The 25,701-nt window shown below is 47.6% G+C and overlaps 1 protein-coding gene across 1 annotated transcript in view; it reads left to right on the top strand.

The window, feature by feature from the left end:
- The first annotated feature begins 4,520 nt into the window (after positions 1–4,520).
- The window catches only part of si (sucrase-isomaltase), a 265,194-nt gene continuing 244,013 nt past the window's right edge, over positions 4,521–25,701 (top strand). The window contains exon 1 of the mRNA XM_078410873.1: positions 4,521–4,663. The gene's annotated coding sequence lies outside the window, so the exon portion shown is untranslated. The remainder of the gene's footprint in view (positions 4,664–25,701) is intronic.

The following is a 25,701-nucleotide window of genomic DNA, read 5'->3' as shown; positions in this document are numbered from 1 at the left end:
ACAAGTGCCAGAGGTTATGGGGAGAAGGCAGGAGAGTTGGGTTAGGAAGGAGAGATAGATCAGCCATGACTGAATGGTGTAGTAGACTTGATGGGCCAAATGGCCTAATTCTGCTCCTATTTCTTATGACCTTATGACTATCTTGGCAAACCATCCATTTTTAATTCATCCCACACAAATTGTTCGGGATTATCAATCAGATGTTTTCTTTCCAAAATGAAATGAAATCTCTACCAATAATTTGAACGACATAAAATTTGATAAAGCTAATGTGATGAATGTCATGTGCATAATCGCAGCGGTAGAGTTGCTGCTTTACTCAGGTTCGATCCTGACTACGGGTGCTGCACTGTAAGGAGTTTGTACGTTCTCCCCGTGACCTGCGTGGGTTTTCTCCGAGATCTTCGGTTTCCTCCCACACTCCAAAGACGTACAGGTATGTAGGTTAATTGGCTGGGTAAATGTAAAAATTGTCGCTAGTGGGTGTAGGATAGTGTTAATGTGCGGGGATCGCTGGGCGGCACGGACTTGGAGGGCCGAAAAGGCCTGTTTCCGGCTGTATATATATGATATGATAAGTAGTGGAAAGATTTCATTGTTTACAGCAAGAATACATAATTCTTTCAGCTGAGAACTAATCTGCCAACATACACTAAAGAGTTAATTAGCTCCATATCATGGTGATAATGCTGCTACTTAAGTCAATGAGGCCGATTGAAAATTTAAGAATAGAACTGATCTGATTTAAGATCAAAGTCCCCTTTGAGCATTAAGCTCCAAGTCAACTTGATTCAGAAGATTATGCTTTCTTTTCCCACTCCAAGACTCCAGCTCATGATGTAATTTGACAGTCTCGTCAGTGCCCAATGTATTCCAGTGTATCTGGCACCAGCTATTAGATGCTAAGTAAAACCTTGGCTTCATCTGCTTCCTTGGCTGGGTGATGTTCAAAGATGCGCTGCATTATATGGAGAAGCTGATGGAAAGGAGAAGGCAGGGAGTCAGGTATCAATCAGGACAGCACGGTGGCGCAGCGTGGTAGAGCTGCTGCCTTACAGCGCCAGAGACCCTGGTTCGATCCCGACTGTAGGTGGTGTCTGTACGGAGTTTGTACGTTCTCCCTGTGACCACATGATTTTTATCTCCGGGTGCTGCGGTTTTCTCCCACACTCCAAAAAGGTGCAGGTTTGTAGGTTAATTGGTTTTGGTAAGTTGTAAAATTATCCCCGGTGTGTAGGATAGTGCGAGTGTGTACGGGGTGATCGTTGGTCGGCACGGAGTCGATGGACTGAATGGCCTGTTTGTGCACTGTATCCCTAAAGTCCAAAGTCTAAATCTTCTTTTTACTGTCTTAGCTTATCCAAATGCTTATTCCAAAGACATGGAAATAATTTGAATGTGTAGTCACAGTCCTAAAGCAGGAAAAATTCAGTCAGTTTGCAATGAATAATCTTTTGTGGGTGACAGTCAGAAATACTCTCAGATAGTTTGCTTTTAGCAATATGGTTTGGGAGGTACAATTTGTCCACTTTAGGACAGACAGATGTTCTGGACAATTGAATGTTACCCCTATTAATACCCCAGCACACTTTCAATTCACTGTTTTTTACACAACAAAATGTAATGTAATAAAATTTTCAGTGAACGTAGCGAGTTTAAAAAGAGCACAGAAAATAGGCCCCTAATGATTTTAGAGTGTTAGAAAAGGGGGCCCAGTGAGTTTAAAGGAACCACAGGAAACAAGGCGACAGTGAGTGACGTGAATATATTAGTGTATATAAAGGTAACTGTAACTTTATGAACTGAGTACCAGAATGGTGTGATTTATGTCATGTGATATCGAAACATAGAAACGTAGAAAATAGGTGAAAATAGGGAGTAGGCCATTCGGCCCTGCGAGCCAGCACTGCCATTCAATATGATCATGGCTGATCATCCAAAATCAGTACCCCGTTCCTGCTTTTTCCCCATATCCCCTGATTCCGTTAGCTCTTAGAGCTCAATCTAACTCTCTCTTGAAAACATCCGGTGAATTGGCCTCCACTGCCTTCTGTGGCAGAGAATTCCAGAGATTCACAACTCACTGGGTGAAAATTGTTTTTCCTCATCTGTCCTAAATGGCCGACCCCTTATTCTTAAACTGTGACCCCCTGGTTCTGGACTACCCCTAACATCGGGAACACTTATCCTGTATCTAGCCTGTCCAATCCCTTAAGACATTCATATGATTCTATAAGATCCCCTCTCATCCTAAATTCCAGTGAATTTAAGCCCAGCCCAGATAATATTCATTATCTTATCAGTGTCGTGAATATGTGTGAGTATGCACAATGCACTTTTGTAAAATAAAGAAGACCCACACTGGCACCAATGAGTGCTGAAAACCTGTGCTTTTTTCCTACTCCCAGAGGAGGTAGTTGAGGCAGGGACTATCGCAACATTTAAGAAGCAGTTAGACAGGTACATCGATGGGACAGGTTTGGAGGGATAATAGACAATAGAAAATAGGTGCAGGAGTAGGCCATTCAGCCCTTCGAGCCAGCACCACCATTCAATGTGATCATGGCTGATCATTCTCAATCAGTACCCCGTTCCTGCCTTCTCCCCATACCCTCTCACTCTGCAATCCTTAAGAGCTCTATCCAGCTCTCTCTTGAATGCATTCAGAGATTTGGCCTCCACTGCCTTCTGAGGCAGACAATTCCACAGATTCATAACTCTCTGACTGAAAACGTTTTTCCTCATCTCCGTTCTAAATGGCCTACCCCTTATTCTTAAACTGTGGCCCCTTGTTCTGGACTCCCCCAACATTGCGAACATGTTTCCTGCCTCTAACGTGTCCAACCCCTTAATAATCTTATACGTTTCGATAAGATCCCCTCTCATCCTTCTAAATTCCAGTGTATACAAGCCTAGTCGCTCCAATCTTTCAACATATGATAGTCCCGCCATTCCGGTAATTAACCTAGTAAACCTACGCTGCACGCCCTCAATAGCAAGAATATCCTTCCTCAAATGTGGAGACCAAAACTGCACACAGTACTCCAGGTGCGGTCTCACTAGGGCCCTATACAACTGCAGAAGGACCTCTCAACTCCTATACTCAACTCCTCTTGTTATGAAGGCCAACATTCCATTGGCTTTCTTCACTGCCTGCTGTACCTGCATGCTTCCTTTCAGTGACTGAATGTGGACCAAATGCTGGCAGGTGGGACAAGTGCAGCTGGGACATGTTGGCCGGTGTGGTCAAGTTGGGCCGAAGGGCCTGTTTCCACACTGCATCACTCTATGACTCTATGACTCTAAGTAAAAGGGAGCGCAGGAAACAGGACACTCGTGAGTAAAGGTATTGCAGGAAATGGGGCTCTGGTGAGTTAAAGGGAGCAATGGAAAGAGGGGTCCAAGTGTGATGATAAAGAGTGCTGTAAATGAGTTCAAAGTAAGTTTAAAGGGAGTCTGGGAAACAAGGCCCGTTTAGAAAAATAACAATCTATGGCGATTTTGGAAGGTTTACTGTTCTCCTGGTGTTTTGTCAATTCCTTTTCCAGAATGTATATAATAATAGCAAATTAGTAGACTGTTTAATTTAGGTTGTTTAGTCTAGAGATACAGCGGGGAAACAGGCCTTTCAGGCCACCGAGTCCGCACCGACCAGCAATCCCCGCACCTTAACACTGTCCTACACCCACAAAGGATAACTTACAATTTTACCCGAGGCTAATTAACCTACAAACCTGCACGTTTTTGAAATGTGGGAGGAAACCGGAGCACCCGGATAACACCCACGCGGTCACGGGGAAAACGTACAAATTTCAGACTGACAGCACCTGTAGTCAAGATCGAAAACCGGGTCTCTGGCGCTATAAGGCAGCAACTCTACCGCTGCGCCAGTCTGCTGCCTTAACCATGATTGATTGTCTCATTATTTGTGTGATCCAACTGGAACCATGATGTGTTTACAAACTGTGGTCACTCTGAAATCAAGACTAATTTAACATAATGTATCTGAGGTACTATGAATTGTTGTGGAGATTATGATAAATTGATATTGGTATTCATTTACTATTGCTACGTGTACCAAGATACGATGAAAAACTTTGTTCATATGCTTTCTAGTCCGTGCATAATTACAAGCAGGCCATGAGTCATATAGCATGGAAACAGGCCCCTTGGCACAACTTGGCCTCGCTGACCAACAAGTCCCACCAGCCTATATCCCTCTAATCCTTTCCTATCCTATCCTTGTACCTGTCTAAATGTTTCTTAAATGTTGTAATAGTACCTGCCTCAACCATCTCCTCCTGCAGCTCATTCCATACACCCTCTACTCTTTGTGTAAAAATGTTGCCCCCCAGATTCCTATTCAATCTTTCCGCCCCACTCACCTTAAACCAAAATCCTCTGGTTCTTGATTTCCCTACTCTGGGTAAAAACACTTTGTGCATTTACCCGATCTATTCCTCTCATGATCTTATACATGATTTTTAGGGTGGCACGGTGGCGCAGCGGCAGAGTTGCTGCCTTTGAGCGCTTGCAGCGCCGGAGACCCGGGTTCGATCCTGACTACGGGTGCTTGCCTGTACGGAGTTTGGACGTTCTCCCCGTGACCGTGTGGATTTTCTCTGAGATCTTCGGTTTCCTCCCACACTCCAAAGACGTCCAGGTATGTAGGTTAATTGGCTTCGTGTATGCGTAAATTGTCCCCAGTGGTAGGGTAATGTTAGTGTGCGGGGATCGCTGGTCGGTGCGGACTCGGTGGGCCAAAGGGACAGTTTCTGTATCTCTAAACTAAACTAAACTAAACTAAACCTGTGTAATGTTATCATATTGTGGTGTTATTGGTACGGAGAAACTAGAGATAAAACGAGGTAGTTCAACTTTAGAAACATTTTTTTTGATTTGCTACAATAATTACAAATTCAAACTAATCAAATTATATAATTTATACTCTTAGATGATTGCGGTCCATCTCAGCAAAACACAGCAAAGGTAAAAATTAATAGGTAACATCCTAATCCAACAGGGTTAGAACAGAGTAGGAAAGAACTGCAGATGCTGGTTTATATTGAAGATAGATACAAAATGCTGGAGTAACACAGTGGGATAGGCAGCGTCTCTGGAGTGAAGGAATGGGTGATGTTTCGGGTCGAGACCCTTCTTCAGACTGATCAGAACCATATCAGAATACTATTTTGGTGGATTTCTTGGATTATCTTGGAGATATTCCATTTGAGCAGCTCAGATAATAAATCATAAATTTGTAACGTCAGCCATAGTTAATTTTTTCCTTCATTTTAGCTTTTAAATAAATTATTTCAAAGGCAGTTAAGCTTTTGAAACATTTTTCTTTTGGAAACATGATTTGCTCCAATAATTACAAATTCAAAGTAATTGAATTATATATTTCAAACTCTTTGATGAGTCCAACTCAGCAAAGCACAGCGAAAGGAAAATTGACTAATCAATATGTAATGAGTCCTGAGCTTGAGGGTTAGGATTGGAAAGGGTCTGGGTAAATCTGTCAAGTGAATTACTTGGCCTCTTTAACCTGGTGTGGGATGGTACTTTATTTGGCACATGTACAAGGGGTACAGTGAAATTCACTTTTGTGTACAGTTCAGTACAAGTATCACTGCACATAAGCACTTAGATAAGACAATAGGTGCAGGAGTAGGCCATTCGGCCCTTCGAGCCAGCACCGCCATTCACCGTGATCATGGCTGATCATCCACAATCAGTACCCCGTTCCTGCCTTCTCCCCATATCCCTTGACTCCGCTACCATTAAGAGCTCTATCTAACTCCCTCTTGAAAGCATCCAGGGAATTGGCCTCCGTTGCCTTCTGAGGCAGAGAGTTCCACAGCTTCACAACTCTCTGAGTGAAAACGTTTTTCCTCATCTCCGTTCTAAATGGCCTACCCCTTATTCTTAAACTGTGGCCACTGGTTCGGGACTCCCCCAACATCGGGAACATGTTTCCTGCCTCCAGCGTGTCCAATCCCTTAATAATCTTATATGTTTCAATAAGATCCCCTCTCATCCTTCCAAATTCCAGTGTATACAAGCCCAGTCGCTCCAGTCTTTCAACATACGACCAGTCCAGCCATTCCGGGAATTAACCTCGTGAACCTACGCTGCACTCCCTCAATAGTAAGAATGTAGTAGGAATAGTAGGAATGTAGTAATAAGCATCGCAGATACAGTACAAGTGTACAGCAGTTGTACACTGAGACATCAAACAGAGTCACCAGTTTTGGCGCCATTTTTCAAGTCCCAGTTGTAGTAAGTGCAGGGACCTTGATCTGAACATGATGGTCCATTGCCCTGGCGGCGTTGCAGGGTCGGCCTGACCAATCTTAGCAGCGGTGTCCTCCACCGCTGCTCCACCGCTGTAGGCCACGTCCGGTCCAGGCGCTCGGCCCCTTAGAGCGGCGCCCGTTCCAACCGAGCCCCAAGCTGCTGCAGGGCCTCCAGCGGCCCACTCTTTCCTTCGAGGCCATGCACTCCCTCCCTCCCGCAGCCGGGCTGCTCCCCGGCCCCCCGTCCGACCCCTTCCTCTCTGAGCGGGCGAACTGTTCCAATGGTGCTGCGGTACTACTTCTGAGTGGTGCAGGCTCGAAGGGCCGAATGGTCTACTCCTGCACCTATTTTCTATGTTTTCTGAGATTCCAGGTTGGTTCCTATCAGTGGTGCGGGCCCTCAGTCCATGCGATGGCGGGCATGGTCTGCGCATGGCGGGCCTGGTCTGCGGAGGGCAGGCCTGGTCTGCGCATGACGGGCCTGGTCTGTGGAGGGCGGGCCTGGTCTGCAGAGGGCGGGCCTGGTCTGCGCATGGCGGGCCTGGTCTGTGGAGGGCGGGCCTGGTCTGCGGAGGGCGGGCCTGGTCTGCAGAGGGCGGGCCTGGTCTGCGCATGGCGGGCCTGGTCTGCGGAGGGCGGGCCTGGTCTACGCATGGCGGGCTTGGTTTGTGGAGGGCGGGCCTGGTCTGTGGAGGGCGGGCCTGGTCTGCAGAGGGCGGGCCTGGTCTGCGCGTGGCGGGCCTGGTCTGCGGAGGGCGGGCCTGGTCTGCGCATGGCGGGCCTGGTCTGCGGAGGGCGGGCCTGGTCTACGCATGGCGGGCTTGGTTTGTGGAGGGCGGGCCTGGTCTGTGGAGGGCGGGCCTGGTCTGCGGAGGGCGGGCCTGGTCTGCGCATGGCGGGCCTGGTCTGCGGAGGGCGGGCCTGGTCTACGCATGGCGGGCTTGGTTTGTGGAGGGCGGGCCTGGTCTGTGGAGGGCGGGCCTGGTCTGCAGAGGGCGGGCCTGGTCTGCGTGTGGCGGGCCTGGTCTGCGGAGGGCGGGCCTGGTCTGTGGAGGGCCTGCCTGGTCTGCGCATGGCGGGCCTGGACTGCGGAGGGCGGGCCTGGTCTACGCATGGCGGGCTTGGTTTGCGGAGGGCGGGTCTCGTCTAGTGATTCTAGACCTCTCTAGTGATTCACTAAGCTCATGAAAAATCTGTAGCACCTGGCTGTGTCTTTAGCCAGCAGATATCTAACAATTTCAGGATTTATAGCTTTTGGGGTAGAGTGTTGTAAATTTCCAATGCCATTTGCAACCAAACCTGCTTCCTAATTTAATCTTTTCTCTTTCTCCTAGGGTTGCCAACTGTCCCGTATTAGCCGGGACATCCCTTATGTTGGGCTAAATTGGTTTGTCCTGTATGGGAACGCCCTTGTCCCCTACTAGGCCCGGGGGGCGCGAGAGGCCCAGACACTGTAGGCCCGGACACTGTAGGCCCAGGGGGTGCTGTAGGCCCGGACACTGTGGGCCCGGACACTGTGGGCCTGGACACTGTAGGTCCGGGGGGGCGCTGTAGGCCCGGACCGTGTCAGCCCAGAGGCCCGGGGGCCGCCCATCAGAGGTTGCGTAGCAACCCGCCTTCCGGCCCGGGCGGCCTCCATTGGTGGAGCGGGAGCACGTGGCCGCTGGCTAGGTGAGGTCAGGTGGGGCATGGGGCGGTGACATCACCTTTTATTCCTTATTTGGGAGTGAGAAAGTAGGCAACCCCTACTCTCTCTGCAACTCAGAAAATAGCTTATCTCCATTTATCCAAGGAAATATCTCTGGTGTTTTAAACATCTCCATGAAATCGCTTCTGAGTTTTCTGTACATAGAAGAACACAGGGCCGCACGCACGGTGGCACAGCGGTAGAACAGCTGCCTTACAGTGCCAGAGACCCAGCTTCCATCCTGACTGCGTTTTATGTCTGCACGCAGTTTGTACATCCTCCCCGTGACCGCGTGGGCTTTCTCTGATTTTTTGGGCAACTTTTTCACTCAGAGGGCGGTGGATATATGGACCAAGCTGCCAGAAGAGGCCTTTGAGGCAGGTACTATAACAACATTTAAAAGTCTGAAGAAGGGTCTCGACCTGAAACGTCATCTATTCCTTCTCTCCAGAGATGCTACCTGTCCCGCTGAGTTACTCATGCATTTTGTGTCTACCTTCGGTGTAAACCAGTATCTGCAGTTCATAAGTGTCATAAGTTATAACTGATGGGTAGGCCATTCGGCTTCTAAAGTCTATTCATTCAATCATGGCTGAGGAACATGTTTAGAATGTTCCTACCTAAACATTTAAAAGACACTTGGACATGCATGGATAGGAACATAAGCCAATTGCAGGCTAATGGGTCTAAAGTGGATGGGATATATTTATCAGCATGGACTAGTTGGGCCGAAGGGCCTGCTTTCATGCTGTATTTATCTATGACTCTATGGCTCCAAGAGGACTGCTGAGCTGCACTAACAGGTTTACTTGGTGGTTTATGTAATGCTATAAGTAGCTTTCACGGATTCGGGTCAATGATGGAGAAAGAACATTTCAACAAGTTAGAGTTACAAAGGTTATGTTTATTAAATGATTAAATAAAACAAGAAGTATCAAGCTCACTGCCCACTGGGAACTCTGCTGAATTGAACAACAGCTGCTATGAGAACTGAAAGTCCTGGCCTCATTCCGGATCCTAATCTGGGAAAATCCAATAAGACGTCTCAAAGTTTGCATTTTTATAATCAATAAATACGCACTTCTTTCCTGTTCTACAAACAATGGTCAGCTATATTTTAAAATCTATTTATCTTGCCTTATATTGAATATAGGAGTAATTCATAATGTCAGACTCACTTATTTCTTTTTGGAGATACAGCGTGGAAACAGGCCCTTCGGCCCACCGATCACCCATTCACACTGGTTCTACCTCATAGATCTTATAGAAACATATGAAATTATTAAGGGATTGGACAGACGAGATGCAGGAAAAATGTCCCCGATGTTGGGGGAGTCCAGAACCAGGAGTGACAGTTTAAGAATAAGGGGTAGGCCATTTGGGATTGAGATGAGGAAAAACCTTTTTCACCCAGAGAGTTGTGAATCTGTGGAATTCTCTGCCACAAAAGGCAGTGGAGGCCAATTCACTGGATGTTTTCAAGAGAGAGTTAGATATAGCTCATTGTGCTAGTGGAATCAAGGGATATGGGGAAAAAGCAGGAACGGGGTACTGATTCTGGATGATCAGCCATGATCACATTGAATGGCGGTGCTGGCTCGATGGGCCGAATGGCCTACACCTGCACCTATTGTCTACGTTTCTATGTTTATCCCATTCACTCATCCACTCACGACAAACTAGGGGCAATTGATAGAAACCAATTAACTTACAAAACCACACATCTTTGGGTTGGGGGTGGAAACCAGAACACCTGGAGGAAACCACTGCCATCACAGGGAGAAACGTGCAAACTCCTCACAGACAGCACCCAAGGTGAGGATCGAACCCGGATCCCTGGTGTGGTGAGGCAGCGGCTCGACCAGCTACGCCACTGCACAAAGATGCTGAAGACAAATATAATTCAGCAAGGGGCCCTTTAGAGAGCCGCGAACACAGGCACGACAGGGTTCGATCCTGACCACGGGTGCTGTTTGTACGGAGTTTGTACGTTCTCCCTGTGACCTGCGTGGGTTTTCTCCGTGTGCTCCGGTTTCCTCCCACGCTCCGTAGGCGTACAGGTTTGTAGATTAATTAACTTCGGCAAAATTGTAAATTGTCGCTGGCACGGAGGATAGTCTTGTTGCGCGGGGATCGCTGGTCGGCATGGGCCAAAGGGCCTGTTTCCGAGCTGTGTCTCTAAACAAAACTAAAGGAACAAGTTGAGTTTCAACTCGATGATAATATGTACGTAAATAATTCCTTCACTGATTTAGTCTTTATGCTCGAAGAAGTTTATTTTGTAAAACCTTCCTGAAACCAAGGAGCTTTGGATGCACTTTGCAAAATGTATGTAATTGTGATTAGAGGCTCAGCGCAGGGTAATTAATGTTTAGAACGAGCTGCAGAAGAGGAGACTGGAAGTCAATCAGGGAACGTTGTTCTGCTGTATAAATTTTAACAAAGACAACAACAGTTAAACTTCTCAATTTATTCACAAAATGCTGGAGTAACTCAGCAGGTCAGGCAGCATCTCGGGAGAGAAGGAATGGGTGACGTTTCGGGTCGAGACCCTTCTTCAGACTGATGTCAGGGGGGCGGGACAAAGGAAGGATATAGGTGGAGACAGGAAGATAGAGGGAGATCTGGGAAGGAGGAGGGGAAGGGAGGGACAGAGGAACTATCTAAAGTTGGAGAAGTCGATGTTCATACCACTGGGCTGCAAACTGCCCAGGCGAAATATGAGGTGCTGTTCCTCCAATTTCCGGTGGGCCTCACTATTGCACTGGAGGAGGCCCATGACAGAAAGGTCAGACTGGGAATGGGAGGGGGAGTTGAAGTGCTTGGCCACCGGGAGATCAGTTTGGTTAATGCGGACCGAGCGCAGGTGTTCAGCGAAGCGATCGCCGAGCCTGCACTTGGTTTCGCCGATGTAAATAAGTTGACATCTAGAGCAGCGGATGCAATAGATGAGGTTGGAGGAGGTGCAGGTGAACCTTTGTCTCACCTGGAAAGACTGTTTGGGTCCTTGGATGGAGTTGAGGGGGGAGGTAAAGTGGCAGGTGTTGTACCTCGTGCGGTTGCAGGGGAAAGTGCCCGGGGTTGGGGTGGTTTGAGTAGAAAGGGACGAGTGGACCAGGGAGTTATGGAGGGAACGGTCTCTGCGGAACGCAGAGAGGGGAGGGGATGGGAAGATATGGCCAGTGGTGGGGTCCCATTGTAGGTGACGGAAATGTTGGTGGATGATATTTAGGATCCGCTGGCTGGTGGGGTGGAAGGTGAGAACGAGGGGGATTCTGTCCTTGTTGTGAGTAGGGGGAGGGGGAGCAAGAGCGGAGCTGTGGGATGTAGAAGAGCCCTAGTGAGAGCCTCATCTATAATGGAGATGGGGAAGCCCCGTTTCCTGAAGAACGAGGACATCTCGGAAGCCCTAGTGTGAAACACCTCATCCCGGGCGCAGATGCGGCGTAGACGGAGGAATTGGGAGTAGGGGATAGACTTTTTGTAGGGGACCGGGTGGGAAGAAGTGTAGTCCAGATAGCTGTGCGCGTCAGTGGGTTTATAGTAAATGTCCGTCACTGGTCTGTCTCCTGTGATGGAGATGGTGAGGTCCAGAAACGGGAGGGAGATGTCGGAGATAGTCCAGGCTTGTTCCACTACTCATACTGCTGTCGACTCAAACTCTCGATTGGGAAAATATGAAGCTGGAATACAGGAAGAAAGGAAATAAGTAATTTAACACCTCAATCCTGATTCACCAACTAGTGAAAATGTGGCTGGTATGATCTTATTCATAGAGTCATACAGAATGGAAACAGGCCCAACTTGCCCACACCGGCCAACATGCCCCATCGACACCAGTCCCACCTGTTTTTAAACGTTGCGATAGTACCTGCCTCAACTACCTCGCCTGGCAGCTCGCTCCATACACCCATCACACCTTGTGTAAAAAGTCCACTTTCACACGAATATGGAACCAGCTGCCGGAGGAGGTAATTGAGGCAAGTCCTATGGCAACTTTAAGAAACGTTTAGACAGGTACATGGACAGGACAGATTTAGAGGGATATGGGCCAAACACAGGCAGGCAGGACTAGTGTAGATGGGACATGATGTCCAGTGTGGGTAAGTTGGGCTGAAAGGCATGTTTCCACACTGTAAGACTCTGCCTCTATGACTCCCATTCTCAAATGCAATTGTTTGGATCTGTGTATGCATCCTCTGAATATGATCCGTGAGACTAGACATTAATTTTATGTCTGACATCGTTAGGTTTTTGCAATCCACAAGGATTAAGGGGTGGGTTAAGTTTGGCATACAGAATAAGATAGAAGGAATGGGTGACATTTCGGGTCGAGACCCTTCTTCAGACGTTGGATGAGAGGTAGCTGAGGCAGGTACTATCATAACATTTAAGAAACATTTGGACAGGGACATGGCTAGGATCTCCGTCATGGTCTGGTTTGGCTCAGACACCAAGCACGACATCCGGAGGCTACAACGGATCGTTCGCACAGCTGAGAAGGTTGTTGGCTGCAACCTTCCCCCCCGTTGACGAACTGTACACTGCAAGGGCCAGGAAGCGAGCGGGCAAGATCATCTCTGACCCCTCTCACCCTGGCCACAAACTCTTTGAAGCACTTCCCTCTGGAAGGCGACTCCGGACTGTCAAAGCAGCCACAGCCGGACATAAAAACAGCATTTTTCCCACAAGTGATAGTTCTACTCAATAACCAAAGTGTGCAGTCTCTTTTTTGCTCAGGTTTATTTTCACCCGCATGTTTCGACCGTAATGTTGTGTCCTTATTGTTTTGCTGTGGTTATGCTTTATTCTTAATCGTTAACTGTATGTTTGTGTTGTCATTTGTGAGCGGAGCACCAAGGCACATTCCTTGTATATGCACATACTTGGCCAATAAACATTCTTATTCTCTCTTTAGAGGGATATGGACCAAACGCAGGCAGGTGGGACTAATGTCGATGGGGTATGATGATCGGCATGGGCAAGTTGGGCCGAAGGGCCTGTTTCCACATTGTATGACTTTGACTCCATGACTCCGTAAATAAATATTACTACAAGCAGAAATTGTGTTTGTATGGCTTGGTAATGTAGATTTAAATGTAAAATAACTAAAACAATTGTTATTAGATCTAATATATCATTTTACATTTTTTTTAGAATTAGTGACGTGTAATATTTTAGGAATAATAATCTAATTTTTTTTTGTTGCATTTTGTCTTTGACAATGCAATGATTAATGTGCAAGCAAAGGTTTTGATAACTACCAATAGATAATAGGTGCAGGAGGAGGCCATTCGGCCCTTCGAGCCAGCACCGCCATTCAATGTGATCATGGTTGAATATTCTCAATCAGTACCCCGTTCCTGCCCTCTCCCCATACCCCCTGACTCCGCTATCCTTAAGAGCTCTATCAAGCTCTCTCTTGAATGCATTCAGAGAATTGGCCTCCACTGCCTTCTGAGGCAGAGAATTCCACAGATTCACAACTCTCTGAAAAAGTTTTCCCTCATCTCAGTTCTAAATGGCCTACCCCTTATTCTTAAACTGTGGCCCCTTGTTCTGGACTTCCCCAACATTGGGAACATGTTTCCTGCCTCTAACGTGTCCAACCCCTTAATAATCTTATACGTTTCGATAAGATCTCCTCTCATCCTTCTAAATTCCAGTGTATACAAGCCTAGTCGCTCCAATCTTTCAACATATGACAGTCCCGCCATTCCGGGAATTAACCTAGTAAACCTACGCTGCACGCCCTCAATAGCAAGAATATCCTTCCTCAAATTTGGAGACCAAAACGGCACACAGTACTCCAGGTGCGGTCTCACTAGGGCCCTGTACAACTGCAGAAGCACCTCTTTGCTCCTATACTCAACTCCTCTTGTTATGAAGGCCAACATTCCATTGGCTTCCTTCACTGCCTGCTCTACCTGCATGCTTCCTTTCATTGACTGATGCACTAGGACACCCAGGTACCAGGAATAAAAGTTCTGTTTCTCCAGCATCACGTTCCTGTCGCCAGCTTTAATTTGCCACGGGGTCAAATGTCCAAGAAAGGCAGAAAGTGACTTATTCTGACATAACATTTACTTCAATCTTTATAAGGTTCAACTCTGCTGGCCGATTGGTAATTACTTTGTGCCGAGGAAAATGATAACAGATTTTCGAAGCCTCCGCTTTGGAAGGGATGATCGTTTTAATAAAACATAGAGGGAATTATGCATCCTCTTTCACTGCAGGAACCGCAAATCAAAGTAGAATGGGAAATGCCAGTAATAAAAGGAATAAATTACATGTAAAGAGTACTCGTGTTCCTGCTGTGTGCTACGAGGCCCTGTGTTTATTAATAATATGTGCATTAGTGGGTTCCATGTCACTTTGTTGATGGGCTGGAGAGAGGATCAAGCTGGGTGTCTGATGGGTCCAACTACAGGTGATGGTGGTGGGTGGGAAGGACTGGGTGGGGTTTAGCAACTCCAGCTGAGCTTTAGTAAGGCTGTCAGTGGATGGGAGTGCAGATGCCGGTTTAAACCAAAGATAGACACAAAAAGCTGGAGTAACTCAGCGGGACAGGCAGCATCTCTGGAGAGAATGAACGAAGAAAGGTTTCGACCCGAAACATCACCCATTCCTTCTCTCCAGAGATGCTGCCTGCCCCGCTGAGTTACTCCAGCTTTTTGTGTCCATCTTCATTGAGACTATTGGCTGGGTACGGAGGTTGATTTGTGACAGGGACATGAATGGATCTGCAAGTCCGAGACATGGAGCCATAAAAGAGGTGGCTAATTGGGTTTAAGGTAGACACGAAATGCTGGAGTAACTCAGCGGGTCAGGCAGCATCTCGGGAGAGAAGGAATGGATGACGTTTTGGGTCGAGATCCTTCTTCAGACTGATGTCAGGGGTGGGGGCGGGACAAAGATAGAATGGAGTCGGAGACAGAAAGACGAGTGGGAGAACTGGGAAGGGGGAGGGGATAGAGAAGGAAAGCAGGGACTATCTGAAGTTGGAGAAATCAATATTTATACCACTAGGGGTGTAAACTACCCAAGCTGTCCTTCCAATTTGCACGGGGCCTCACTCTGACAATGGAGGAGGCCCAGGACAGAAAGGTCAGACTGGGAATAGGAGGGGGAGTTGAAGTGCTGAGCCACCGGGAGATCAAGTAGGTTAAGAGGTACCGAGCAGGGGTGTTCAGTGAAACGATCGCCGAGCCTGCGCTTGGTCTCGCCGATGTAGAGAGGTTGACACCTGGAACAGCGGATACAATAGATGAGTTTGGAGGAGGTGCAGGTGAACCTTTGCCTCACCTGGAAAGACTGTTTGGGTCTTAGGATGGAGTCGAGGGGGGAGGTAAAGGGACAGATGTTGCATCTCCTGCGGTTGCTGGGGAAAGTTCCTGGGGAGGTGGTGTTCAATGTGATCATGGCTGATCATTCTCAATCAGTACCCCGTTCCTGCCAGCTATCCCCTGACTCCGCTATCCTTAAGAGCTCTATCTAGCTCTCTCTTGAATGCATTGAAGTCTAAAGTGAAAGTCTAAAGATGAGAACGTGGTAGACAAGTGGGAGGGGGGGGGGGGGGGTGGAGGGAAGCTAGAAGGGGTGGTAGTTGTTGGTGAAGTGGGGGGGAGGGAGGCTAGAGGGGTGGTAGTTGTTGGTGAAGTGGGGGGGTGAGGGAGGCTAGAAGGGGTGGTAGTTGTTGTTGAAGTGAGGGAGGGAGGCTAGAGGGGTGGTAGTTGTTGGTGAAGTGGGGGGGTGAGGGAGGCTAGAAGGGGTGGTAGTTGTTGGTGAAGTGGGGGGGAGGGAGGCTAGAGGGGTGGTAGTTGTTGGTGAAGTGGGGGGGGGGAGGGAGGCTAGAAGGGGTGGTAGTTGTTGGTGAAGTGGGGGGGAGGGAGGCTAGAGGGGTGGTAGTTGGTGAAGGGGGGAGGGAGGCTAGAAGGGGTGGTAGTTGTTGGTGAAGTGGGGGGGGGGGAGGGAGGCTAGAAGGGGTGGTAGTTGTTGGTGAAGTGGGGGAGTGGGGGTTAGGGAGGCTAGAGGGGTGGTAGTTGTTGGTGAAGTGGGGGGGAGGGAGGCTAGAAGGGGTGGTAGTTGTTGGTGAAGTGGGGGGGGGAGGGAGGCTAGAAGGGGTGGTAGTTGTTGGTGAAGTGGGGGTGAGGGAGGCTAGAAGGGGTGGTAGTTGTTGGTGAAGTGGGGGGGAGGGAGGCTAGAAGGGGTGGTAGTTGTTGGTGAAGTGGGGGGGGGAGGGAGGCTAGAAGGGGTGGTAGTTGTTGGTGAAGTGGGGGGGAGGGAGACTAGAAGGGGTGGTAGTTGTTGGTGAAGTGGGGGTGAGGGAGGCTAGAAGGGGTGGTAGTTGTTGGTGAAGTGGGGGTGAGGGAGGCTAGAGGGGTGGTAGTTGTTGGTGAAGTGGGGGTGAGGGAGGCTAGAGGGGTGGTAGTTGTTGGTGAAGTGGGGGAGTGGGGGTTAGGGAGGCTGGAGGGGTGGTAGTTGTTGGTGGAAGTGAGTGACAAGATGGCAGGCACGGTCACCATTGGTGAAACAAGGAGGTGCAGATGCTGTTTACAAGAAATTGACGCAAAGTGCTGGGGTAAATCAGCGGACCAGGCCACGTCTCTGAAGATCATGGATAAATTGACGTGTCGGGTCGGGTCCCTTCATGTTTGTCCTGCGCACATTGCTAATTGTGGTGTGAGGTCTTCTGTAAACAGGTATAAAGTCGAAAGTCTCGGAATGAGAAGTAAGAGAGATGTATATCCGACGGATGCAAAGCTCTGCAGATACCTCACATCAGCAGCTTCACACTTATTGACTGCTACACTTGATGAAGGAAAGGGAACACGCGGAGATCTGGTGCCATTACCATGGCAGGCTCGCAACCCTCCGCTGCCAAATTATCAACCAGCTTGTTGCACTTGGGAAATATGTTCACGCTTACGAGGCTGCTGTGCCTGCTCCCTCGGTGATGCTCCGCGCAGTTTGTGATGACATTAGTGGATTGCATGTAGCATTGTTAATAGGCTGGAGACGGGCTCACAGCGAGCTGCTGCCAACTGCAGTTACGAGTGTGACATTAGTGGGTGCGTCTGTGTGGAGGATGAAACCGCGTCTCAGTGGCTTCGGCAAACTCCCATTAGAATACTCACCTGTTTAGCTTAGTTTAAGTTTAGTTCAGTAGTATTGTCACGCACGTTCGCCGAGCTACAGTGCAAAGCTTTTGTGCTGCGTGCCATCCAGTCAGCGGAACGATAGACAATAGACAATAGACAATAGACAATAGGTGCAGGAGTAGGCTATTCGGCCCATCGAGCCAGCACCGCCATTCAATGTGATCATGGCTGATCATTCTCAATCAGTACCCCGTTCCCGCCTTCTCCCCATACCCCCTGACTCTGCTATTCTTAAGAGCTCTATCTAGCTCTCTCTTGAATGCATGATGTGTCCACGACATAGACGGATCAGGACACCTGGGATTCTCAGACTACACATGATTACAACCAGGCCGCCCAGGTACAGAATAAAGGCAATAACGTTTAGTGCAAGATCAAGTCCAGCAAAGTTCGATCAAAGATAGTTCGAAGGTCTCCAATGATTAAAGACAGTTCAAATGTCTACAATGAGGAAGGTCAGGACCGCTCTCTGGTTGGTGGTAGGATGGTTCAGTCGCCTGATAACAGCTGAATGTGGAGGTGTGCGTTTTCAAACTTCTGTACCTCTTGCCTGATGGGAGAGGGGAGAAAGAGGGGGTGGCTGGAGTGGGACCAGTCCTTGATTATGCTGCTGGCCTTGCCGAGGCAGCGTGAAGTGTAGATGGAGTCAATGGAAGGGAGGTTGGTTTGCGTGACGGTCTGGACTACGTCCACAACTCTCTGCGATCTCCTTACGGTCTTGGATGGAGCTGTTCCCCAAACCAGGCCGCGATGAATCCCGATAAATTGCTTTCTAGGGCGCATCTGTAGATGTTCATAGGTACAGTCACCACCATCTGATTTTTAGTTCAGTTCACATAGAAAGGTACTCTGAAAAAGCTTCAAGAAGCCATTATTTGTGATTATAAATACCTTACCTTTTACGACGTCCAATTACTTTGTTGTGTCAATACATTGACAAAGATGTCTAATCTTATCTTCCAAATTATTTTTTGAAGCATTGATAAGCACAAATCCTTTTTTACAGGTTAAGACTCCATGACAGCATTGGTGAAGATAAGCCTGAAATCTGCTGACATCATTATTTCCCATAACATAGACCTTAGACTTTAGAGCTACAGCGCCCTTTCCGGCCCACCGAGTCCGCACAGATCAGTGATCCTTCCCCCGTACACTAGTACTATCCTACTAGGGGCAATTTACAATTAACCTACAAACCTGTATGTCTTTGGAGTGTGGGAGGAATCTGGAGAAAACCCACACAGGTCACAGCAAGCATGTACGAACTCAGTACTAACCCGTGGTCAGGGTCGAACCCAGGCCTCTGGCGCTGTGAGGCAGCAACTCTACCGCTGCGACACTGTGCTGCCCACGGCAATTAATTAATTATCAAAATACGTGCGCTGCAACAGTTTGCAGTCTGTACATTATCTAATAATGCAGCTCTTTCCAAATCAAACTAGCCGACATATCGCAGCAGAAAGAATTGAAGCAGACACCCTGAAATGTAAATTAGCTTCACCATTCCTCCAAAGTCAAGTCTATGGAAGCCAAGTCAATGGGTATTCTTAAGGCAGAGATAGATAGATTCTTGATTAATACGGGTGTCGGGGGTTATGGGGAGAAGGCAGGAGAATGGGGTTAAGAGGGAAAGATAGACCAGCCATGATTGCATGGCAGAGTAGACTTGACGTGCCGAATGGTCTAATTCTGCTCTTGTCACTTATGAACTTGACCTTATGAATATGCCTGGCACGCTGAATGATTCGGACACTTTGTGCAAGAAAATTTACAGCAGATGCTGGTACAAATCGAAGGTATTTATTCACAAAATGCTGGAGTAACTCAGCAAGGGGGCTGAAAAAGCATTTTTGGGAGTAACTCAGCAGGCCAGACAGCATCTCGGGAGAGAAAGAATGGGTGACGTTTCGGGTCGAGACCCTTCTTCAGACTGATGTCAGGGGGGGCGGGACAAAGGAAGGATATAGGTGGAGACAGGAAGATAGAGGGAGAACTGGGAAGGGGGAGGGGAAGAGAGGGGCAGAGGAACTATCTAAAGTTGGAGAAGTCAATGTTCATACCGCTGGGCTGCAAGCTGCCCAAGCGAAATATGAGGTGCTGTTCCTCCAATTTCCAGTGGGCACTGGAGGAGGCCCATGACAGAAAGGTCAGACTGGGAGAGGGAGGGGGAGTTGAAGTGCTCAGCCACCGGGAGATCAGGTTGAGCGAAGGTGTTGAGCGAAACGATCGCCGAGCCTGCGTTTGCTTTCGCCGATGTAAAGAAGTTGACATCTCGAGCAGGAAACTTTGTGCGATCATTTCAGATTTTCAGCATCTGCAGTATTTTGGTTTGGTTTTGTTTTTGTTCCATTTTTTGTTCAGTTAAAATAAGCGACATCCTGAAAGAAATCTACAAGAGCTGCCTGTCCGTGGGTGCGGGGGGAAGAGAGGGGAAGTTTTGTTGCCTCCATCACAGTGAGGGGGTGTTTGGAGTCACTGTGATGGATGTTTGTGTTGGGGTCGGGTGTCCTGTGTTCTTTTCTTTTTTGTTGTGTCTAGTGTCTTGTGACTGCTGAAATTTCGCTCGGTGTTTGTGCCGAGTGACAATAAAGTGTTGTTATACTGTTATACTGTTATGTAACCATAAGAGCGCATGAAACCATAAGCGCAAATACCCACTGGCTGCTTATAGTTTCAATGGCTTTTAGTGTCACATTCTGCATTGGGCATCTCTGGAGAGAAGGAATGGGTGACGTTTCAGGTCGAGACCCTTCATCTGTCTGAAGAAGGGTCTCGACCGGAAACATCACCCATTCCTTCTCTCCAGAGATGCTGCCTGTCCCGCTGAGTTCCTCCAGCATTTTGTGTCTGTTTTCGGTTTAAACCAGCAGCTGCAGCTCCTTACAGCATGACCCACCATTTCAAATGTTCGCTTTAGGAACATCTACCGTTCTAAACACCTACCTCAGGAACATCTACCTGGTGATGCTGCCAAGACTGTTCCTCCTGCCAATTATCATTTTTGAAAAACAAATATTTGTGTTAATTTAAATGGATATAATTGTTAACTCCAAGGGGAGCTTCTCAGCGGCTCCACTCAGAAGCCTTGTTACCTGGTTCCGTTCTCGATGGCAGAGGGCGGTTCTTGCTAATCCCAGTGTTGTGATCAGTTCTACAATGGGGATCAGGCAGATTTTACTCAATTAAGAGAGCAGATTGTACTGGCTTGTGCTCGAAATACAAGTGGGAGCAGAAATACGGCAATCGGCTTCATTCCCCGATCAATAAGGTGACGGCAGTATTTCCCCATTCTCCTGCCTTCTCCCCATAGCCTCTGACACCTGCACTAATCTGTACTCACCTGCACTGTTGACTTTCAACGCTTTTGTGTACAAGGACACCTCAGTCCCTCAGAAAACCAACACATTTCCTCTTGTTCCTATCCACAAGGCGTGGCAGCTGGCTTTTGAGAATGTGACCCCCCCCGATTCAAAATGCACCACCCAGCGCTAACAGTAGCCCCACATCAACTTTACACTTTACTGTAGAGATACTGGGCAGAAACAGGCCCTTCCGCCCACCAGTACTATCTCACACACTTGGGACAATTTACAATTTTACCGAAGCCAATTAACCTGCATGTCTTTGGAGTGTGGGGAAAAAAATGGAGCATCCGGAGAAAATCCATGTGATTACAGGGAGAATGTACAAACTCTGTACAGACTGCACCCGTAGTCAGGATCGAACCGTGTTCTCTGACGCTGTGAGGCAGCAACTCTACCGCTGCGCCATGGTGCCGCCATCAAATGAGCCCCAAAAGAATTATACATGCTTCACCTTTTACTTGTTCTCTCTATAACTGCTTGTCTGACTCTCAAAATGTGTCAGTCATCGTGAACAGTTACTTACCTTTTCATGTTTAGCAAGTCCTAGTCAGGTAGCAAGGGTCACTTGTGGATTTTAGGCAGACTGATACGATTTTGGTTTCCAGCACCTTTGGCACACTGATGTTACAAGACCACATTAGTCTTAAATAAACTGGGTGTTCCTGCACATAACAATTCAAGTACAGCCAGGGCGTTTACTGTGCCAGGGTGGCACGGTGGCACAATGGTAGAGCTGCTGCCTTACAGTGCCAGAGGCCCGGGTCCGATCCTGACTGCAGCTAGTTATCTGTGCAGAGTTTGCACGTTCTCCCTGTGACTGCGTGGGTTTCCTCCGGGTGCTCCGGTTTCCTCTCACATCCCAAAGACGAGCAGGCTTACAGGTGATTCTGATTTGTAAATTGTCCCTCGTGCGTGTGTAGGGTCGCTGGTCGGCGTGGACTCGGTGGGCCAAACGGTCCTTTACCACTCTGTATCTCTGAAGTCTGAAGTAAATTTTAAAGTGTAGTTTCACCATCCTCAGTTTGCAGACGTGTTCAATCCAGATAAACATGTTGCTCAGGCAGCAGTCTGTAGAGTATGGTGCTTTATCTGTCATGTGTACTGAGGTACAGTGAAATTCCTTTTTGCGTACAGTTCAGTACACGCATCACTATACATGAGCGCTTGGATACATATTAGATAGGCATCTCAGATACAATACAAGTGTACAGCAGTAGTACACTGAGGCAGTATACAGGAAAATAACTGCAGATGCTGGTACAAATCGAAGGTAACTCCCTCTCCCACTCCCAGTCTGACCTTTCTGTCATGGGCCTCCTCTAATGTCATACTGAGGCCCACCGCAAATTGGAAGAACAGCACCTCATATTTTGCTTGGGCAGCTTACAGCCCAGCGGTATGAACATTGACTTCTCTAACTTTAGATAGTTCCTCTGTCCCTCTCTTCCCCTCCCCCTTCCCAGTTCTCCCACTGTCTTCCTGTCTCCACTTATATCCTTTCTTCGTCCCGCCCCCCCCCCCCTGACATCAGTCTGAAGAAGGGTCTCGACCCGAAACGTCACCCATTCCTTCTCTCCTGAGATGCTGCCTGACCCGCTAACCTGCCTTACTCCAGCATTTTGTGATACCTTCGAGGCAGTATACAGAGTCGCCAAGTTGGCGCCATTTTCAAGTCCCAGTGGTTGGAAGTGCGGGGACTTTGGTCTGATCATGAAGGTCTGTTGTCCTGGTCCTGGTGGTGTAGCAGGGTCGGCCTGACCAAGCGTAGCCGCGGTGTCCTCCGCCACTGCCCCACCCATCAGTCGGCAGATGTGGGCCCACTTGGAATCTGCAACTATTCTCAAACTTCAAATGTTGTCCTTTGCATCTGAATTTAAAATACAATGGGTGTTTCTGATATTTGATTCCCTGGCATCGTCCCATCAAATGAAGGTCATGATATTTGCTTGAACTTGCGGGTGTTATTCAATGTTAATTGAAAGGACCAAAAGTCCTGGCGTTATCTTAGGTAGATATTTGTGAGGTTGGTGTTTAGAATGGTAGTTGTTCCTCAGGTAGACATTTAGAACGAATGATTGATACGGCACTTAAGGAGAAGGCAGGAACGGGGTACTGATTGAGAGTGATCAGCCATGATCGCATTGAATGGCGGTGCTGGCTCGAAGGGCTGAATGGCCTACTCCTGCACCTATTGTCTATTGTCTATTGTCTATAAAGCACTCCCGGAGAATGTATCCATATATACAGAATAGACTCGTATACAGTGTGGAAACAGGCCCTTCAGCCCCTCTTGGCCATGCCGAGCCACATGCCCCATCTGCCCATAACCCTCTAAATCTTTCCTATCCATGTACCTGACCAACTGTCCCTTGATTGATATGATATATGATCTGATCTGATCTGATATGATATGATATGATATGATATGATATGATATGATATGATATGATATGATATGATATGATATGATATGATATGATATGATATGATATGATATGATATGATATGATATGATATGCCTGCCTCAATTACCTCATCCGGCAGCTCGTTCCATACATCCACCACCCATTGTTTAAAAAAGGTACCCATCAGATTCCTATTAAATTTCCCCCCCCCCCCCCCCCTCATCTTAACCCTATGCTCTCTGGTTCTCGATATCCCAACTCTGGGCAAAAGGCTGTGCATTAAACCCAATCTATTCCTCTCAAGATTTTTTGCCCCTCTGTAATATCACCCCTCATCCTTCTGCGCTCCAAGGGAATAGAGTCCTAGCCTGCTCAACCTCCCCCTATAGCTCAGGCCTTCGAGTGCTGGCGGCGTCCTTGTAAATCTTCCCTGCACCCTTTCCAGCTTAACAATACCTTTCCTGTGACATGGTGCCCTAGACTGAGTATGATACACTGAATGTGGTCTCAGCAAGTGTTTTCCACAACTGCAGCACGAATTATGGTATCAGAGCAGGAATAGTCCAGAGAGAGATTAGTAATTGGCTTCAGCATTTCGAGCAAACGTAATGGACGGACATAATCATGTGACAATAAAGGAACATCTTTTCCTTCTGCCAGTTAATAAATATTCATCCTTTGCTCAATATCTTTCTTTGGCATCCAATCAGACCCATGTTAATGCTTGAAGAGTCTGAAGATCAATCTATATTGAACACAAGAATCTCAGAATCCCGCCATCCAGAAAGGCACTGTGCCTGTAGGAGATTATTGTCTATTTTAGCTTTTTGTTATTCTCCATAATCCTCTAAATTAATCCTCTTCACGTAGATGTTCAATTATCTTTTGAGAAGTCCCATGGAATCTGCTTCTGCCACCCATTGCTACAGCAAGAACTGGCATTGTGCACAGTTTCAAAACATCCAAACTTTTAGTTTAGTTTAGTTTGATTTGGAGATACAGCGCGGAGACCGTCCTTTTGGCCCACCGAGTTTGCGCCGACCAGCGATCCCCGCACATGAACTCGACCCTACACACACTAGGGACAATTTACAATTTTTACCAATTCATCCTGCAAACCTGTACGTCCTTTGAGAGTGGGAGGAAACCGCAGCTCCGAGTGATAGCCCATGCAGGTCTCGGGGAGAACGTGCAAACTCCCGAGAGACAGCAACCGTAGTCAGGATCGAACCCGAGTGTCAGGCGCTGTGAAGCAACAATTCTACCGCTGCGCCACCGTGCCGCTCAAACTAACAATGAAAAAAAATCAGACTTGTGTACAGCTGGATTGTACATCTGCATAATACGATCCGATTTGATGCAAACAAAGGCTTTTCACTGTCTCTCAGTAACCATAATAAACCAATACCGACCAATACCAAGAGCAAAATAGATTGGTTTCCTAAGAAATGAGGGTGAAGGTGAGGTTGCTGCCTTACAGCACCAAAGTCCCGGGTTCGATCCTGACAACGGACGCTGTCTGTACGGAGTTTGTACGTTCTCCCCGTGACCTGCGTGGGTTTTATCTGGGTGCCTCGGTTACCTCCCACACGCCAAAGTCATGCAGGTTGATCGGTTAATTGGCTTCTGTCTAATGTGCCTAGTGCGTAGGATGGAACTGGTGTAAAGGTGATAGGTTGGTTGACATGGACTCAGTGGGCCGAAGGGCCTCTTTCCATGCTGTATCATTAAAAAAACTTTAAAAACTGGCCACCACTTCCATGCCAGAAAGGATGGGTCCAAAATCAAGAAGATAACTATTCAAAACTGTGTGCAAATATGAAGCTGGACTCCACCTTGTTCTTTGACTCTTCGCACAGACGTTCAGTCAATATTGACAGTGCTCCGACAATTTTAGATGAATAGCTATCAGGAGATTTCTGCAGATAGACACAAAGTGCTGGAGTAACTCAGCGGGCCGGGCCACATCTCTGGAGAAAGACTCAGTCTGAGAAAGGCGTTCCTATCCGAAACATCACCCATCCTTTTTCTCCAGAGGTGCTGCGTTACTCCAGCACTTTGTGTATCTCTGCGGTATAAACCAACATCTGCAGTTCATTCCTACACACGGTTGACCTCTGTAGGTTGAGCTATTAGTTCTCAATTCATTCCACTGGAACACAAGTCATGTGTGACCTTCGTGTCTTGGTGTCTGATCTTGATAATGCTAACAGCTAGCAAACCTATTTAAGTGTGCAGATGCTGGTTTAATCCGAAGGTGGACACAAAACGCTGGAGTAACTCAGCGGGTCAGACAGAATCTCTGGAGAAAAGGAATCGGTGATGTTTCGGGTCGAGACCCTTCTTCAGACTGAGAGTCAGGGGAAAGGGAAACGTTTCTCGTTCTCACCTAACTCACAGCTAACAATGGCCTGTTTCCTTTATCATCGTTACTTTTTTGCATATCGTTTCTTTGTTTGTTCCATATATCTCTATATCACCATCTATATCTCTTGGTTCCCTTTCCTCTGACTCTCAGTCTGAGGAAGGGTCTCTACCTGTAACGTCACCTATTCCTTTACTCCAGAGATGCTGTCTAAGGCTATTTAAGTGAGGCCAGTCAGTTTGCTGAGAAAAGCAATTGGTTACAGAATTATTTAAACTGAAAACAACCTAACTTGGTAAACATTTGAGCATATTCATCACATTCCAACTGTTATATTGTGTAGAAAATATATGCATATCACAGTTGAACAATCTTTTAAATAAGGTATTTATTCACAAAATGCTGGAGTAACTCAGCAG

Source organism: Rhinoraja longicauda, chromosome 13, assembly GCF_053455715.1.
Source record: "Rhinoraja longicauda isolate Sanriku21f chromosome 13, sRhiLon1.1, whole genome shotgun sequence".
Classification (NCBI taxonomy): Eukaryota; Metazoa; Chordata; class Chondrichthyes; order Rajiformes; family Arhynchobatidae; genus Rhinoraja; species Rhinoraja longicauda.
The sequence above is the reverse complement of the archived record's forward strand: the minus strand, read 5'-3'. Positions and strand labels throughout refer to the sequence as shown.